This window comes from Chelonoidis abingdonii, chromosome 10 (genome assembly GCF_003597395.2).
Source record: "Chelonoidis abingdonii isolate Lonesome George chromosome 10, CheloAbing_2.0, whole genome shotgun sequence".
Classification (NCBI taxonomy): Eukaryota; Metazoa; Chordata; order Testudines; family Testudinidae; genus Chelonoidis; species Chelonoidis abingdonii.
The window spans coordinates 53604440-53614819 of NC_133778.1; positions in this window are offsets into that span (position 1 = coordinate 53604440).

The following is a 10380-nucleotide window of genomic DNA, read 5'->3' on the forward strand; positions in this document are numbered from 1 at the left end:
CTATTTAAGCCCAGTGCTGCACAGGCCTTGCTCTGGCCCAATGCACAGATTTAAAATCAGATTTTTCTCTTCTATTTGAAATCAAACTGTAAAAATCAAAGATGGCTTGTTTATTTGTTTGTTTGTATAAAGATAAGCAAGAAAACGTATGAACATTTAGAAGCTGTTATGTAAGGAGGGAGGGTAAGGATTGGGGAAAGAAGTTTTAAATGAAGACAGATGTGATCTGGCTATAGCAGAGCAGTCAAACAGTGACAAATCCTTCCTGTTTACCAATGCTCCTGCCATGGGCTTGGAAACCGGATTTGTTAACCAGATTGGTTTGAAAGCAGTGAGGAAATGGCGCTACAAGATTTGGTCACCTTTCATTTTCTACTCCTTTATCACGTATTCAAATGTAACTATGGTAAAAGATCCCATATCGTAGGCCTGTTAGATGGCATAACTCATACCAGGCATGATCAGTTTTTGGATAACATTGTTTGATATATAGCAACACGATCCTCATATATTTATGCTTCTCATTTAATCGCTCTACTTGGCAGCACATCAGAATCTGATATTCTTAGGCAGAGAACTGAATACATTTTGTTCTGTTATGAGACAGGCTAAAATATGTGAAATGTATCTGAAATGTTTTCTCCCCCTCTCTTTAAGGAGGTGGTGTTTGGCTACATGGCCCATTGACAAGTGGATTGAAGGAGGCTGTGAAACCCACACATGCAGCTGCCATTAAGTGAGCTTACTATAAAAGCAAAATATACTGCACCGTATTATAAGATCTTAAAACCATAACATGAGGGGCTTAAAATATTCTGGAATTTAATTACACTACTGTATATGCTTTAAATACATGAATATATAATGCAGACTAATGCTGTTCCCGCATGTGTGTTGGGAGGGAATATAAAATAATTTCAGATTACAGAGTTGGGGGGCTGTACATTTTGGGTTGTAGGGCCTGCTTCTGCTCCCATTGTTAGCTGCAGCCATTTCACCATTGATTGCAGCTGGAGAAGGATTAAGTCTCTTCGAAATCAGGGGTTGTGCAGAAAGGGGAATGATTGATTTATAGCTGAGAGTCTACGTGATTGATTTTAATCCCCAAAAATCCACATTTGGGATAAGAAATTTCAATATAAAGTTTCATTACAGAAGAAGGTTTTTAAATATGCCTACATTAAAGACAAGGAGTGGAATCCTAGCTCCACTGAATACAATGATCAAATTCCCATTGACTTCAGTGAGGCCAGGATTTCACCCTGGATTGTTACAGAGTCATAGACTTTAAGGCTGCAAGGGACCATTAGATCATCTAGTCTGACCTCTTGTGTATCACAGCCACCAACACTTCCCAACATCTACACACTAAACCCACCAATCAAAATGAGACCAAAGCAGATGAGACCCACAGGAGACTAGACTTTTATGTGCCAAAGGCCCTTGCATGGGCGTGCAAGAAGCCTTCCACAGAAATGCTGCCTGCACTTTCCTCCTCCTCTCCAAGGGGCAAGATGACAAAATGGGGTTGGAGTGTGTCAGGAAACAGCTGATGTCATGGCCTTCTCCACGCCCCCTTCCACCTCCACTCCATCCAGGTCAGTTCACTGCAGGAAGTAATCTGAGTTGGCCTAATAATAGCTGGTGGAAAGTGCTCACCCCAATGAGCATGAAAGGTTGTGTCTACTTGTAGCATAGTCTCACTGGTGCTCCTCCTAGGGCAGTGTAACTGCATAAACAGTGCAATCTAGCTTTGTGTGGGGCAAATTTCATACCCAGAAACCTACACAGAAACAAAAATTCTTGGCCTTTGTAGCTGGCCTTTCAAAGGAATCAATGAACATAAACTAATTAATGTGAACACCACCCAGGTGAAGTAGGTCAAAATTACTACCCCCATTTTACAGATAGGGAAACCAAGGCAGAAAGGTTGGGTGATTTGCCTCAGCCAAAAAGGGAAATAGTGTTATCTCTGTGATTGGAATACACTAATCACTGGCTCCCAGTCCTACATGCAGGCCACTAGACAACACCTCCCTTTTTTAACAGCCTGTTATTTCAATTACATTAACACATATCCTAATCGAAGATGAGACTACTTTAACTTACTGCACAAATGCCATATTACCCAATAAATGTCAAATGTAAGTTATCCAAATATCACTAAAACCTAAAAGGTTATCTATCATCTGTTTAGATTTCTCTTTTTTGTTCCCTTTAATTCTACAGAAGTTTGACTGTATTAGGATAAATCATAAGCATTTTCATATCACCAGTCCTGAATGTCAAGTGGCATTATTTGGATATATCTGAATGCACCTTCAAACTGGAATAGACGGTTATAGTCTTCTACCAAATGTCTGGTGCATTTTGTCCACAAACATGAAGAAACTACCTAATGCCCAATGTCATGGTTATATATAATGTCAAGAAGACAAAAATATAGTGATGGGAATTAAGGCACTGCAAATCACTCCATGTGAATGAACCCCTGTGCTTATGTAAAGCTCCATTCATTCTACTGAAGTCAGACATGGGTGCAAGGTTCTGCCCGCACACAATAATATGATGGATCAGGGACCAAATTAGTACTATTTCTACTTAATGGTTAATGGCTGTGAGAAAGATTAACAGAACATGGAAACAAACACTTGCAGTCTGGTATTAGAGCTGCTGACATAATATTGGTTGGATAATTTTTTAATATTACTTTTTTTTTTCAAATAAACTTTTCAATTAATTATTTTTTTAATTGATACAGAGAATTAAAAATAAAATTTTAAAATGACGGAAATTGTACACATTTCTTAAGGAAAGGAAAAAACTTTTTGTAAAGCCTATGACCCATAAATAGTGCTATCACACTAAAAATTTCAGTGAAAAATGAATTACCCTGGAATAGATCATCCCCTCTCATCGTAAAATCCCTGGAAGGCAGGTAAGTGACAGGAAAATTCCACTATGGGAATTTCCCATATGCTGTTGTTCCATTGGGAGGCTGGGTTTCTGTCCCCAAGTAATAGGCCCCAGATCCTCAAGACCCATAGGAGATAAAGTCCATTGTGTGTAGGCAAGCGTTCCCCTCCCTGTCCTTTGTATCATGGCTCCAATGGATGAACATGCTCAGCTGCCCATATGACTTTCAAAGGCTTTTCAGGAGTTGGCAATGGCATCTGTTCCTGCCATGGAAATGCAGAGGTCCTAAAAGTATGTGCTATTTTTTTCGGAAACCGGCATCTAAAATTAGGCTTTCAAGTCTATCTTAAGGCACCTAAACAAGTAGCCTGAGCTTCAAAAGTACTGAGCATCCAGCAACTCCCATTTGAAAATCAGGTCACTTATTTCAGTACCTAAATATGGACTTAGAAGACTAACTTTAACCACCCATTTTTGAAAATCCTTGTCATTCAAGGACAGAGTCATCACAGACTCTTGGCAGCTACAGTAGATAAAGCAGGAAATGGTTTTAAAATATTTTAAATTGAAATTGTTAGTAGGAATGTTCCTAATCCAGACATGTTCAGGGGAAGTCTGGATCCAGATCTGGACCTTACAACTCAGGTACATCTCTAAAAGACAAATATGAAACACAACATTGGATGAGAGCCCCTTCCTGCTTTGTAGAATTCTAGTTCTAGATCACGATGTTATGGCTTGAGCCCCTCTCTTTTTGTTAATAATATTTAAATTGAAATATGTATGTTATTACTAGCTTGCTATTTATTACTTAATGCAAAGTTCTCAGCAATGCAGTTATTCAACTGTCAGAATCAGAAGTATGGCTTAGAATAAAAATAAACAGTTTGTGTCATATAACCAAAAGGAAGTGATTAATGTGTGCGGCTATGTCATAGTCTCTGAATGTCACCAGTGATGATCATTTTGAAGGAAATGCACTAAAAAAATCAAAACCAAATATGACAGTTGTGCTTGCTATTTGGTAATCCTTGTGGTTATACACAATGCTTTGTTTGATGTGATTTTCTCATATGAGAGTATTCATGCTTTTACACATTGTGTCAATTGTACTCAAACCTAAAGAACCACAAGGCTCCATGATCAGGGAACAGACTTACAAAACAATTATGATACAACATTGTTTGCACTGTTGTTGTGGTCGTGTTGATCCCAGAATATTAGAGAGACAAGGTGGGTGAGGTAATGTCTTTTAATGGGCCAACCTGTGTTGGTGAAAGAGCTACACAGAGCTCTTCTTCATGTTCAACATTGTGACATTATTTAGCTATGTTTATGTTGTGATGTTCTTGTTGTACATAATAGAAACTCTTAATCAAACCACCCAGGAGCTTAAAAAATTCAACTGGTAAGGAAGTGTTAGGTTTAATTTGGAGATTCATTCATTAGCTTCAGAGTAGCAGCCATTTAGTCTGTATCCGCAAAAAGAACAGGAGGACTTGTGGCACCTTAGGGTACATCTTCACTACCGGCCATATCGGTGGGTAGCAATCAATTTCTTGGGGATTTTTCGGGGATCGATATATCGTGTCTCATCTAGACGTGATATATGGATCCTTAAACGCACTCCTGTCGACTCCAGAACTCCACCAATGTGAATGGCGGTAGCGAAGTCAACAGGGGGAGCCGTGGATGTTGATTCCGCACCGTGAGGACGATAGGTAACTCGATCTAAGATATTTCAACTTCAGCTACGTTATTTACATAGCTGAAGTTGCGTATCTTAGATCGATTCCCTTCCCTAGTGTAGACTAGCTCTTAGAGACTAACAAATTTATTTGAGCATAAGCTTTCATGGGCTACAGCCCACTTCATCAGATGCATGCAGTGGAAAATACAATAGGAAGATATATATATATACACAGAGAACATGAAACAATGGGTGTTACTACACGCACTCTAATGAGAGTGATCAGTTTAGGTGAGCTATTACCAGCAGGAGAGAAAAAACGTTTTGTAGTGGTAATCAAAATGGTCCATCTGCAGCAGTTGACAAGAAGTTGTGAGGAACAGTGTGTGGTGGGGGGGAAATAAACATGGGGAAATAGTTTTACTTTGTGTAATGACCCATCCACCAACTTTTAGGTCTGTAATTGAATGACCAGGGAGATTGGCTTGTTTTCTAAGGTTCTAAGGTTCTAATACTTCAGATCTTAGGAAGCACTGTAAGAGTTATCGGAAGAATTAAGCAAAATTCACATTCACAACTGATTGCATCATCCAGCAGAATTCAACCTGAGCTGGCCATGATACCATGGGAAAGACTGCTCTTATAATATTGTCGCATAACCAGAAACAACAATTAATAGAAATGCTGAGTAAAAGCCATTTAGCACAAAATTTCCAAACTTGACTTCAATGGGATCACTTGCATGAATAAGGGTTTGCATGGTCAGGCCCCAATTTTTCCTAATCCAGAAGAGGTTCAGAATAGTTTGGAAAAGCATTGTTGTTTATAGGCACTTAAAATGTTATGATCCCATAATTGACTAGTAAACTCGTGCTAGCTCTTATCCTGCAGCATTTATGATATTTCAGTGGCTTTTTTTGCCTTAACAGCACAATTTTCTGCTCACTGTTTCTTAAAAGCATAATAGATGGCAATTGGAAACACAAGCTTTATGGAAGTTACCTGTTGAACCTCACTGAGGAACTAAACTGTTAATCTCTATAGAATGCCAGCTTTAGAAGTGTAAAGGAACATTTGTATAAAGGGTACAAAAGATATTATGTGGTTGGGGAGCCCAAGTCCCAATAGGCCTTTTAAGCAGTTTTAAAAAAGTTACTCAGTCATTCAACTTAATAGGGAAACAAAGTCCTGTAGAACTCAGTGATACAGTATATCATAGAGGCCAAATGTTTACTGGAACTCAAAATAAGGTTAGATATTTTTATGGAAGAGGAGAGACAATCCATAGTCACATTAGACAGCATTTTTAAAGAGTATAAATAACTCCCATGCTTCTGTCCATGAGCTAACACCTAAATCGAGTTTTGGAAGGAATTTCTTCTGTGGGCTCCTATTCCATCTTTGTCTATAAGAGAAATTCTGGCACCATCCTCAGAAGCTTCTGGAACTTCAACATTGTTGAAGACAGAATATTGGTCTAGACAGACCTATATGTCTGATCAAATATTGCAATTCCTGTGTTCCTAACCAAATAACATTAATTAAATTAGCATAGCAAATGAAAACCAGATAGGCCACAATTTCATAACACGATTTCAAAGTAGCTAATGACATTTTTATGTATCATTTTTATGGTACAAACTAAAACCAATTTTGATCCCTCCTGAATTTTAGGTACATTCACATTCTGATCTGAATATTCTGTTTGCGCTAACTCTGGTTTAATGCTACTTTTCTGAATATAAATAAAGGTGCTATAAATGATAGTACTAGACTGTTAGATAAAAATAATATGTCAGAAAAGTCATCTGAGAACAAAATGTATGCAGTTTTTTTAAGCACATACATCACACACATATACAAATCACATTTCCGTCTGTTTGTAACATTCCAAAGCAGGAAGATACTGACTTATCTGGTTCTGAACCCATAAGTATGTCGAGAGAAAGCACCACCCAGTGAGTCATATTCACAGCAAAATTAAGTAATTACTTAGAAGAACTTCCACGTTTAATACCTTCCCCTAACTATTTACATAAACTGTATAATCCCATAGTTACCTGAAGGAAACTGCATACTTTCAACTGTGTATATGGATCAAAAGAACACCAGAAACTGAATCTAAGGTATCCAAATGTCCTGAGCTGAAACTTTCTGCTGGTTTCATAATTTAAACACAAGATTTTTTATATCCCAAGTTACGTCTTCATTTTCAGTTGATACGTTATATATTCTGTTTGGGTCAGATTGCACTATTTATTAATGTATTATTGTTATTAATAATAACTATTTTTATAGCACCTAGGAAACCTAGTTATGGACCAGGACCCTACTGTGTCAGGTGCTGTACAAACACAGAACAAAAAGACAATCCCTTTCCTAAAGAGTTTACAAACTAAGCATAAGGCATTAAGATAGCTCTAAATAAGGTGGAAGAAGCTCCCACTGGGAGCTCTGGAAAGGACTGAGTCTCAGCACAGTGCTTCATGCACGTGTCTGAGGGCAGACCTGGACCAAAAATGTAAGATTTATATTATGCACTTTTATTGTGCTTTCCAGTGGAGGATCTCAAAGTATTTACAAACAAAAGGCCTAATCTTGTGCTCACAGGTGTTCAACATCTTGCTGGAGGACGCCCTAATGATTCTAACTGCCCAATGCCCCTATGACATAGGAAGTACTGTTATCCCCAGATGAGGAAACCAACACACAGAGTGGTCAAGTGATTTGCTCAAGGTCACACTGGAAGTTTGTAGCAGTGCCCAGAATACAATCAGGCTTCTGGCAGCTGCTTCTGTGCTTTAACCAGAAGATCCAAGAAGTTTGATAATATATACATTATAATTATTTTGAAAAGGTATGAACAGGACAAATTATTTTTTCAAATTATTCTTAGTTTCTTACTGCAATGGAGGAGAGAATATTTTGAATACTATTTATTATACTTATCCTATAAGCATACGTCTTATTAATCAAAGTTGTTGTATTTGCAGGTTTTAGATTTTTGACTTAAGTATGTTTTCTTAAAGGATTTCTATTCCACATTCTGCTGATTTTCATGTGACTTAGATTGGAAAGTAATTCTTCTTAATTTCCATGAAATCACCTCCTCATGCACAATCACTGCTATCACTGGTTCGACAGAACCATCATTTGTGATAGAAACAAGAGGTTGTCAGTTTTGGGAAGCAAGGAACAATCATTAAACTATTTTGAGGTGTACACTGACCTAAACAAGTTTGGACATTAAAATAATCATCTTCCCCTCAACATTAACTTGCAGTTAGAGATAAGAGAACATTTCCAAGGAAGGAAATGTCCAGCAATAGAAGATAAAAACCTAGGCCAAATTCTCTGGTGATGTAATGCTTTTAAGTACAGCTATGTTTGAAAAGAATAGGGCCTCTGATGCTAGCATCAGTCTTCAGGTCTTTAAAGGAAGCCTTATCAAATATGACTGATTCTCCTATCACATCAGCGTAAATCAGGAGTAACTCCTCTGCAGTCAATAGTTATGCTGGCATAAAACCTAGGTAAGTGTCAAGAGAGCTAGGCCCTGCTTCTGTGTCAGTCCTTATGACACGTTTTTATATATATTTAATTATAAGCTCATACCAGAAAATGTTTGTTAACTTGCATGGACAAGTCTAAGGGAGGGAGAAAGGTTCTACAACATCTGGAACAGAAAACAAACACGTAGGAGGAAGCCACATTCTTTTCCCACGTTAGTGAGCAGCGTAACATGTGAATTCACCTTTGGAATTTTGATACTTACCTTTTATGGTTAAAAAATGAGACTTGACTCTGACTTTGTAAATACTTGTTCAAGTTCCAGTCCAACCTGCCTATTAATACACACCCATATGTGCACACCACACAACTAAATGCTGGGCACAGGTTCATGAAAAGTGAAGGCAGTGCTTTAGTGTGACAAAAGAGTGAGGACAAATTCTACCATCCTGACACTGGTTTTAATTTACAGCAAGACTTGGTTCTTGCTGTTCAGTCTTGCCTCCTAAATAAAACACGCAAGCTAAGAAGTTAATTTTCAGTGTACTCCATCTGTTAGGTGGTAGAACAACAATTTTTAAATTTGCATGTATTCAGGATTATGTCTTCAAAACTTTCTCCTGAGCCCTTTGAAGTAAATGGGAATCCTTCCATTAATTTCAATGGGCATTAATCAAACCCTAGTTAAACATATACGGGCTATGTTCTGTTGTCTTTGCTATACCAGAGTAAATCCAAAGTAATTTATATGAAGTCAGTAGAATCAGTCTGGATTCATACCAGCCTTAAAGGAATTTGCCAACTAAAAATAGAGATAATAATGGAGATTGCAACTAAATGTTAGCTATAGCACATGCTAGTATGAATGTTATAACATTCACATTATGTTAAAACCTAACGATACCTTCAACACAAGGTGATTAAGTTATAGTATTTATGGGAGACCCAGCCTGGCAATAGTCAATCTTGTATTAATGACAGATTTGATCCCTAATATCTTGTGACACTGCAGAACTAGAGATGGGAACACAGGCCGTTGGAAAGGTGAGATTCCCAGCTTTCCAATGAGATAACACACGCATCTCTTCATAGAAAGTGAGAGATATCGAATTGAATGTTCTGATTTCTATGTATACAACAGCTATTTTACGTCACTTTTAGAAGTGTCTTAAAAGTCCAGACACTTAAACCCTGTCAGCTTAGCACTATTCTGGCAGCATAAAGGGGATGCTTTGGTAGCATCAGCCTGGTATAGGCATCTCTACAGTACTCACTCCTGGGACACCAGAGTAAGAGTTTTCCAGGAGCACGTCATGGGCGGGAAGAGCATAGCCAAAGCATACAGCCTATTGCTGCCCTGGGTTCTTATTGATTTGTGATTGCTGACTCAAGTTAGAGTAACCTCAGGCTGTTTAATTTGTGCCCCAGGATCGAGGGGCAGAAAGGTTGCTCAAAGCCACCTATGCCTGCCTTCCTCTTCAGATGCATGCCATTCACCTCCAGCATAGCTGAGGATCTGTCCAGTGACTTCATTTTGCTCTCTCTTTCAGGGTTGTACAACTGGACTCATGCTAACTGACTCACCTAGTTTAACTGTGGGAAAGTTACAGTAACATGTAAGACTTCTCTAAAACATTTCTAAAATAATTTTGTTTTGTTTTTTTCTGGAAAATGTAGCATGCGCAGAAAGCAGGTCATGTTATTTAATATAAAGTTTTTATCTGCACTTCTTTGACACAGTGTGCATAATTTATGCCTCTCATGCAACCATCCCAAAGTTACACTAATAAAACTTTTGTACTTCATCACATTGCCATGTTATAGTCCACAAATTGTATGTTTGTATAATATATGACATGTGGTACAGCCAGTCAAATGGTAAGGGAAATTAAACAAGTCTTGCTTTTTGTCACCTTTAAAAAATCTTTGTTGTCTTTAGTACACACCATTGGAGGAAGAGCACTTTTAAGACTTTTATTTGTGCATTTAAAAATGTCTCACTAGTGACACAAACACTGAATATGCTCTAAAGAACGTTTTTCAGTTCTGAGTCAATTAATTAAAATGATTAAATTACCCTTTTCCTATCTGCGGAAAACCCAGATTTGAAAGTATGCGAGACTTGTTGAAATCCAATTACTCTCACACTTGCCCCCTCCCCGAGGAGAAACAAATTGTGTGTAATCTACAGATGGTCACACTTGTTTACTCTAATCTGATCTAAGAGCTGATGATATAGGACAGAAGCCAGACTTGCAAAGGTC